Source organism: Bombina bombina, chromosome 7 (assembly GCF_027579735.1).
Source record: "Bombina bombina isolate aBomBom1 chromosome 7, aBomBom1.pri, whole genome shotgun sequence".
Taxonomy (NCBI): Eukaryota; Metazoa; Chordata; class Amphibia; order Anura; family Bombinatoridae; genus Bombina; species Bombina bombina.
In genome coordinates this window covers 271,671,278-271,679,644 of record NC_069505.1, presented here as the reverse complement: position 1 = coordinate 271,679,644, position 8,367 = coordinate 271,671,278, and the positions used below count along the sequence as shown (strand labels likewise).

Here is an 8,367-nt window from a genome sequence, read left to right as displayed (position 1 = left end):
GACCAAGATAAAGGTAAAACTGATAACAGAAGTCATTTGGAAAGGTTTATGTGCACTTTATCTGGATCATGAAACATTCGTTTTGGCTTCCAAAGAAGAAATATGAGAATTGGTGTGGCAATTTTATATATTATCTTTTAAATTCATCCATTGTTTAGGTACATACAATAGTCATTTTGATGTAGTAGGTAGACTGAAATATTAGAGACTTGATTGATGACCCCTGCGTTTTATGTTGGAGTGTGTCAGTTTTTAATTTGTTTATTCTTTTTTTTTTTTGGTTACAAGTATTAACACAATGCAATTTGATTTATACACATAAAATACAGCTAAGAACAGCATTTAATAAATGACAGGAATGGCCATAATTTAATTAAAATATTCAGTGCTACTTTGAGTTTTAACATATTATCAGTAAGTGAGACATACAGGGGAATGGGTGGCACGTTACATTTTTCTTGCAGTAAGCATGAGTCTGACTTAGCAGCTGACAAATGCTGATAACATATCTGTTAGCTTAATGTGGCAATTTAGCACTACAGAAAATAAACCAGATAACTACATGTAAAGTATAAAACCAATGTGGCATGTGTTCTTAGTGTCTCCCTCTCTGAGATGCAAACAATATTATTTGAGTTACGAGTAAAACTTGCCAAGCACATTTGTATTTGGATACTGTAAATCATATGCTCTACACTACTTTTTTTTCCCAGTAGTCTAATTACTTCTGTTAATTATAACTCTATTTGGAATATAAATCATTGTGCAGAGAAATATTGAAAAATAATTTGAAGAATTAATTTGAATTGCTACATAGAATAGAGAGCATGCAAAGCATTTGTTCTGAATCAAACACTGAGGTTTCTTCTGCAAGTCACTATAATGGAGGCACAATGAAAAGATGCCTATAAAAGGTTTTTCACAGTGGGTCTATTTTAGTAACTCGATCCTGCTGGCACCACTGTTATTCAGTGTCCGCTTGTTATTTCAGGGTCACCGGTTAATATATTATCAGCACATGGTGGTTGATGCTTTTCTGATTGGTTAATAAATGGTTAGGTTTATTGTGGGCAGGTTCAGATGAGTAGAGGTTGGGGTTCAAAAAACATGGGATTTAACTCAATGCAGAGGTTCAGCTTTTATTCTTTGTACTGTGTTTTATGCTCGTAAACTGAGTTGTCTAACTGCTTTGAATATACAATACTATCAATGCTTAAAGGCACAGTTTACTTTAATTTTGTTCATTGTTTAAAAAGATAGATAACACCTTTGCTTCCCATTCCCCAGCTTCGTACAACCAACATTGTTATATTAATATACTTTATAACCTCTAAGATTACCTGTTTCTAAGTCCTTGCAGGCTGCCCCTTATCTCAGTGTTTTGTTTTTAGATTTTTTACAATCTTGCACTTCAGCCAGAAAGTGTTAGTTCATGTGTACAATATAGATAGCATTGTGCTCACTCCCATGGAGAATGATAACGGGTTCAAAAAACCCAGCACTAATTGGTTACAATTCAAAGAGTGTAAAACGCTATAAAAAAAGCACTAAAATAAAGGGCAGTCTTCAGGACTTTGATACAGGTAATCAGTGAGGAAAAATGTATATTAATATAACGGTGTTGGCTATGCAAAATGAGTAATAAGGTATTGTCTTTTTTTAAAAATAAAACTTTTCAAGTAGACTGTTTCTTTAAAGGGACAGTAAAGTCATAATTAGACATCTATCTACTTTGTATATATAGTAGGCTATATATAAATATGTAAGGGACATGATAGTACTTTCTGTGGGTTAATAGCCATATACATCCCCCATAGCCATGGTGTCCCCATGGGTGTTACTTGACCTTATAAATTGGGGTAAAACAAAGGTTGCCACAAAGCTACATATTAAGCGCAGACGGTGGTACTGGTAGACAAATGTATTCCTGTAAATCTTATTTAAATCCATTATTTAACTTTCTTATAATCATATATAGGGCAAATGATGTGTAAAAAAGAGACTGCCTTTTAAATGTATGACTTGTAACATATTTAAGAATTGAAGATGCATGGATGCCTAGTGCACTCAGGACCCCACATAACAATCAGTGGTATGACTTGTGATCAGTGATAACATAACTAGTATCGTTTTCATATACTAACACTTGCTCTTAAACATACACAACATAGGTTTATTGCAAAAGCTGTCCAAGATGGAGCACTTAGTTTTCATTGCATGGCTTTCTTGTCAGACAATAACCTATCTAGGTAGATGGACTACACCGAGTTTCCATATCTATAGCAGACAATCTAGGCAAGACAGAGAGTTCCTATTTGGGCCTCTGTGACAACCAAATATCCAAAGGATGGTGCATGCGCTACATGAAGCCCAACAAGATTATAATAAAGGTCTTGGGTTACAGGTCCCATTTTATTGAATACTTTTTTTTTATTTAATTCAAAGTTGGTTTGGTTGAAGAGAAAAAATGTAATGATGAAAATGCATAGTGCACCTAAAGGTTGGATAGAACTAATCTAGGTGATGAATTGTTCCTCTTACGCAGAATTCTTGCCTCCTATAAGTAATTGTGGGAAAAGAGAATCCGAGGAACAGTGCAGAATGGTGTAGATGTTCCTGACACGTATTTAAAAGTCTAAGCAACAAAAAGCAATCCATAGCATTGGCGATTGTGCGTTTGAATGAGATAAAAGCACATTGGCAGCTGCTTTCCAGCTTTACAGGGCCACAAAATAAAATTGTATTAAAATGCATCTATGTGAAACAACTGATATCCATAGACTTGAGTTTTTTTCTGTTTTATTTCATGTTTTTGTATATTTATTTGTTTACCAATTTGCATAAAGTCTCAGAGCTCTGGTTAACTGTTTCACAGCCAGTCATCACTTACAAGGTGTCCCAAGGTAGACTGGTCCTAACACTATAAAGTTTAGCTTTACTGTGCTGAATCATTTAATTCTAATATACCAAAATATATTATTGAGTATTGAGTTTTATATATAAAGCCAGGGAGTCTCATTCCATGCAGTCTTGATTTGAGGCATAGTACTGCAGTGTTTGAATTATATTTTGGTATATTAGAATTGAACGATTCAGCCCAGTAAGGCTAAACTTTATAGTGTTAGGACCAGTCTATCTTGGAACACCTTGTAAGTGGTGACTGGCTGAGCAGGATATGGCCATATTTTGTGACTAATATCCCAATTTTATTTAAAAGTAAAAAGTTTTTTGCAGTCAATTTTTTGCTGCATTTATAATATGTGGTCTCATTTGTTTGGATGTGCACCAATACTGTTGTTTGTCTTGTATTTACTTTGGTCATTTTGGCAGCACTCCCACAATATGTGTGCTAATATAAAAAATATATATATATACAGTATATATACACACAGAGAGAGAAGCACACTCACAGGAACGAACAAACGGCTCAATACAATTGTTAGTCTGTTCTATGGTGATTTACTACCTGGGTGCAGCTTCTTTTAGCCCAGTAATGCTTTTTACAGAGTAGAACTTTCCTGTAGTATATCAGTCTGATCCCGCCTATTACGGTCAGTCCAGCGCCGAAATACCAGGCGATTCCTCTCTGAACAAGGAACACAGCAACCCCAGACGATCGTTTTGGCCTTCATTAGGCCTCGTCAGTGAGGTGTACAATATATATATATATATATATATATATATATATATATATATATATATATATAGTATAAATAGGTATAGATATATATTGTACTAAAAAAACATCAGATATATATAAAAAAAAATACTTTATGAATAAATAAAACTTTTTCTTCTATGTTAAGAACATTTGAAAGTAAAATATTCATATTTTTTTATGTCAGATTAGCGCACATGAGAATATGCGATCGGGTTTGTGCATGAGTTGAGTGTAAGATTATTTTTTCCAGTAAGCATTAGGTGTTCTCTGGTTGCACTGTTTTTAATTTGATGTTCTCATAAAGCTGGTTTTACCTCATGGATGCTTCCAGGACTTTTCTACTTTTTCCGAACATTTACTACTGAAATTAAAAGGAGTCCCTTCTCTTTTTCTGGGCGTATCCACCCTGTTACCCCTGGAACCGAGTCAGAGTCAATATTCAGACTGTCTTTTTACCGTTAGTTTTTGACTTGTGTGCATTGCATTGGATTAGGATTTAATTGGATATACGCCTTTCAAGCCACTACCAGGTAATGGGGACGGGCCCATCACGTGCATCAGAAGCCTCTGTTGATTGACCCTAGGAAATGGGAGGAGGCGTGCTGAGACGCGTCGCTCCCATACTGGGTCTCCGGAGCAGGTAACATGCCGTGTCGCTATTCGATAGCGTTGGCCAAGCTTTCACCACACCATAACGGACGGGCTCATAGGATTGAGCTGTGCCGAGCCAGGTAGACGAAACTATTCGGATGGGCTAATAGGACTGAGCTGTGCCGAATGAAGTAGGTATTCATCATTTGCCCTCTATCCTTTCCTTTTTGTACGGTAAGACACTTTAAATGACAGTGTGACCGGTTATTTATAGACATTATTTGCTTGTAGCCCTTGTAGATTGATTCCACACACATTTTTTTTATTATTTTTTCCACTTTTCTGCTCCATTGACTTCTTTGGGGGAAAACGTGAACACGCATGCAATATTCTAACTTCAGCTTTTTGCGCTCGTAGGCTGCTCATAAAAGTGGCATTAGAGAGAACACTGGTTGCAACTTAGGTTATCTTCTCTGCTGTGGCCAATTAGGGACAATTATAAATAGGTCACTAGAGTGTGCAGCCAATGGCTGTAAGGAATATAACATCTGCACTTCCATTTCTAACAAGAACTGACAAGCTAACATTTTCATAATGGAATTACAAGAAAAGGCAACAAAATAAATAATGAAAGTATATTGCATATAGTTTATTTATATATACAAATTATCATTTCATATTACAATCTAAAGGTATTTAATGTCTCTTTAAGGTCTATAGAGATGTTTTATGTTACCACCAGTCTAAACAGTATACAACAGCTATAGAAACTAGGGCTTAGACTGTGAAAGAGAAATTGACTCTTTCCACATGGTTTTGGACAGCAACCTTGAGTGATATTTCATCCATGGTAAGATTTTTTGTTTTTATGTTTTTCAAGTGTTGTTTTAAATAAATGTTATATAAATACTTCTAAATTTGGTGGTAACAGTGGATTTCCCTGTGACCTTCTGAGCAAACAGGTGTGCTGTGTATTCTGAGCTTTTATTAAAAGCTCATAAGAATGTGACTTGGTTTTTGCATTCTTTGTTTATTTAAGATATTAAATTGTACTTGTGTATTGTTTTCTTTTTGTGTATATATATCAGATAATATCAGTATGTCAAACCTTTTGAATATTCAAAATGATGCATAATATTCATTTAAATCTATATTGTTTTATTATGGCATTATATATATATTTGTTTCTGTGAATTGAATATGTATGAAAAGTAAACGGTGTAAAAGGGACATTAAACTCAGAAAATGTAAAGGGTTATGTAACACAAAAATTCGCACACCGCATACGAGTTTAAATTTATTTATCAGATTTGCTTTGTTCCCATGGTATTTTTTGTTAAAGAGATACCTACGTAGGTATCTGGAGCACTACATGTCAGGAAATATTGCTGCCCTCTAGTGCTCTTGCAAATGCATAACATTCTTGCAAAACTGCTGCCATATAGTGCTCCAGACACGTGCACGCTCCTTAGCTTACATCCCTGCTTTTCAACAAAAGATAGCAAGAGATTGAAGGACATTTGATAATAGAGGTAGATTAGAAAGTTGTTTAAAATGACATTACATGCTGTTTCTGAATCATTATTTTTGTAAAAATGTGTTAAAAAATATTAATTCAAACCTTTTTTTGCTTTAAGCTGTCTGTAAGTCTGTGCACCTAAATATATTTTTTCCTACACATGCTAATTTTACGTTGTGTTATGTCCAGGAGCAATGTTAGACTGCCAGTATAAAAAATGCAAACAATATGAAGTCTTCACTTCCTGCCAGAAGGTCCTATGGAGAATTGAAGCCACAAATCATTGAGATCAGTTTGCAGTTTCTGTGCTGATTTCCTCCTTGTGGATTAAAAAAAAAATCATCAAAAGAAAAAGATTGTCCATCTCCTGTAATGACCAGAAGCCACTGACTGCTTGGGGATGGGGGGGGGGGACATAAGCATATTTAGGGCTCTATTTATCATCATAATTCTCCTACTTTTGCGCCTATAATTACTCTGTCGGATTTATTCTCCTATTTATCAACACATTTTACGCCCAAAATAAGCTGTAATACGACCTAAAAATACGACCAGTTTTTCGCTCTCGCCAAGGCGCACAGGTGCGCCAAATACAGCCAAAAAACAATGGATTTCAGTCGTATTTTTAGAAATACTCCCAACAAATCGCCGAAAATCATATTTATCACTATTTTGCGCCAAAGGAGAACCTATAATTCTCCTATAAATCCGACCGTGAAAATACTCCATAACCAAGTAGGAGAACTTACAATTTACTCCCATATTTTATTCATAGAAGATGGAGTTTTTTTTTATTTTGGCCGCTATTTCTCTTGCTCAGTCCCATGAAAATCGTGAAAATGATGGAAATATGTTCCGGAGACGGCAAAGAGTTCCTCGATTGTTTTTGCCCCGTTGTGGACTTGAGGCATTATCCGATCGTGAAATTAAGCGCAAATTCAGGATAAACCGAGAAAGCATTTTGAATCTATATTCTCTGATTAAAAATGACATTGATCCCCGAACCAGAAGAACAAGGGCAATACCTGGACTTCTGAAATTACTCGCAGTTTTACATTTTTTGGCAACCGGATCTTTTCAGGCTGTATCCAGTGATGTTGTGGGCATGAGTCAGCCTTCATTTTGCCCCCATTTAACAATTGTTTTAAAAGCAATTCTAAAACATCTTTCTACATTTATTTATGTTCCTAGGAATGTGCATGAATGGCATACAGTGAAGTCCAACTTTTACCAAGTAGCCGGTATGCCCAATGTTCTTGGTGCTATAGATTGCACCCATATTGCTCTTAGACCACCATCCCTAAGGGAGGAGCAATATAGGAACAGGAAAAGCTTTCATTCCCTAAACATACAGGCTGTGTGTGATGCAAACCTTAGAATTTGGGCGGTTCGATCTGGGTTTCCTGGATCATGTCATGATTTCCACATCCTAAAACAATCTGCACTATTTTCTGCTTTTGAACAGGGCAACATGCCACACGGTTGGCTATTAGGTAAATATGAACTTATTTCCATATAATCTAATTATAATGCAATCAGTTCTCTGTATTTTTTGGAAGTTTTTTTCTGATTTGCACTTTATACATGTCATTAATATATATATGAATTATGATTAATTGTAATGTTTAAATTATTTATAATCTCTAATCAATTTTTCTTTTGAAAAAATAGGTGATAGTGGTTATCTGTGCCGAACTTGGCTGTTGACACCTGTCCCAATGCCACATACCAGAGGAGAAATTAAATTTAATGAATCCCACCGTAGCACAAGAAGTGCTATCGAAAGAACTTTTGGGGTTTTAAAAATGCGTTTCAGAGTTTTGGATAGGTCTGGAGGAGCACTTCAATATTCCCCTGAAAAATGTAATGATATAATTCTAGTTGCATGCATGTTGCACAACATTGCAATTTCCCAAGGCAATTTAGAGGAGGAGTGTCCCAATGATCCCACAGATGACACTTATATCCCTCAAGAAATTATAGGCAGACACACTACAAGGGCAGGTGTACAAAATAGATTGGAAATTATTGAAAGATATTTTTCATGTAAGTATTATTGCAAACTATTTAGAATTGTGTATTATTCAATTAAATTTTATGTATTTGAATTACTAATATTTCTTTTTTTTTTTTTTCAGAATACATGTCATCACCCCGAGTTTTAATTATTTTATAAGAAATGTACACAATTCTTTGATATTGAAGTTAACTCCACCCATTTGAAAAAATAAAACTTTTGCTTATTTATCAAAAATGTTTCTTTTATTAAGGGATAAATATCTTTAATGAAAATATAACCAAAACAAACTATATATAAATATGAATAATACAAACTTTAAAACAAACAAAGCGAAAATAAATGTAAATCACAACAAAATTTTAAAAACCAGAAAATATATACACTTAATTTTTTGGATTCTGTGTATCAATTCTGAGATCTCCTATTCATAATTTCTATTTTTTTTTTTATAATATTCACTTTTTATTTCTGAATCACGTTTCAGAATATTGTTCCTTTGTTTCTGTAATTCAATGAGTTCCTTAAAAAAAGCACTTTGTTCCTGTCTAAATGAGGATGCCATATCTGTCAGTGCCT

General features: G+C 34.6%; 1 long non-coding RNA gene across 1 annotated transcript; it reads left to right on the top strand.

The window, feature by feature from the left end:
* Positions 1-7,608: 7,608 nt before the first annotated feature.
* LOC128635851 (uncharacterized) lies at positions 7,609-8,025 on the top strand. The gene is made up of 2 exons (XR_008398601.1): positions 7,609-7,817; positions 7,910-8,025. It is a non-coding gene; the product is annotated as an uncharacterized LOC128635851 (long non-coding RNA).
* The last annotated feature ends 342 nt before the right edge of the window (positions 8,026-8,367 follow it).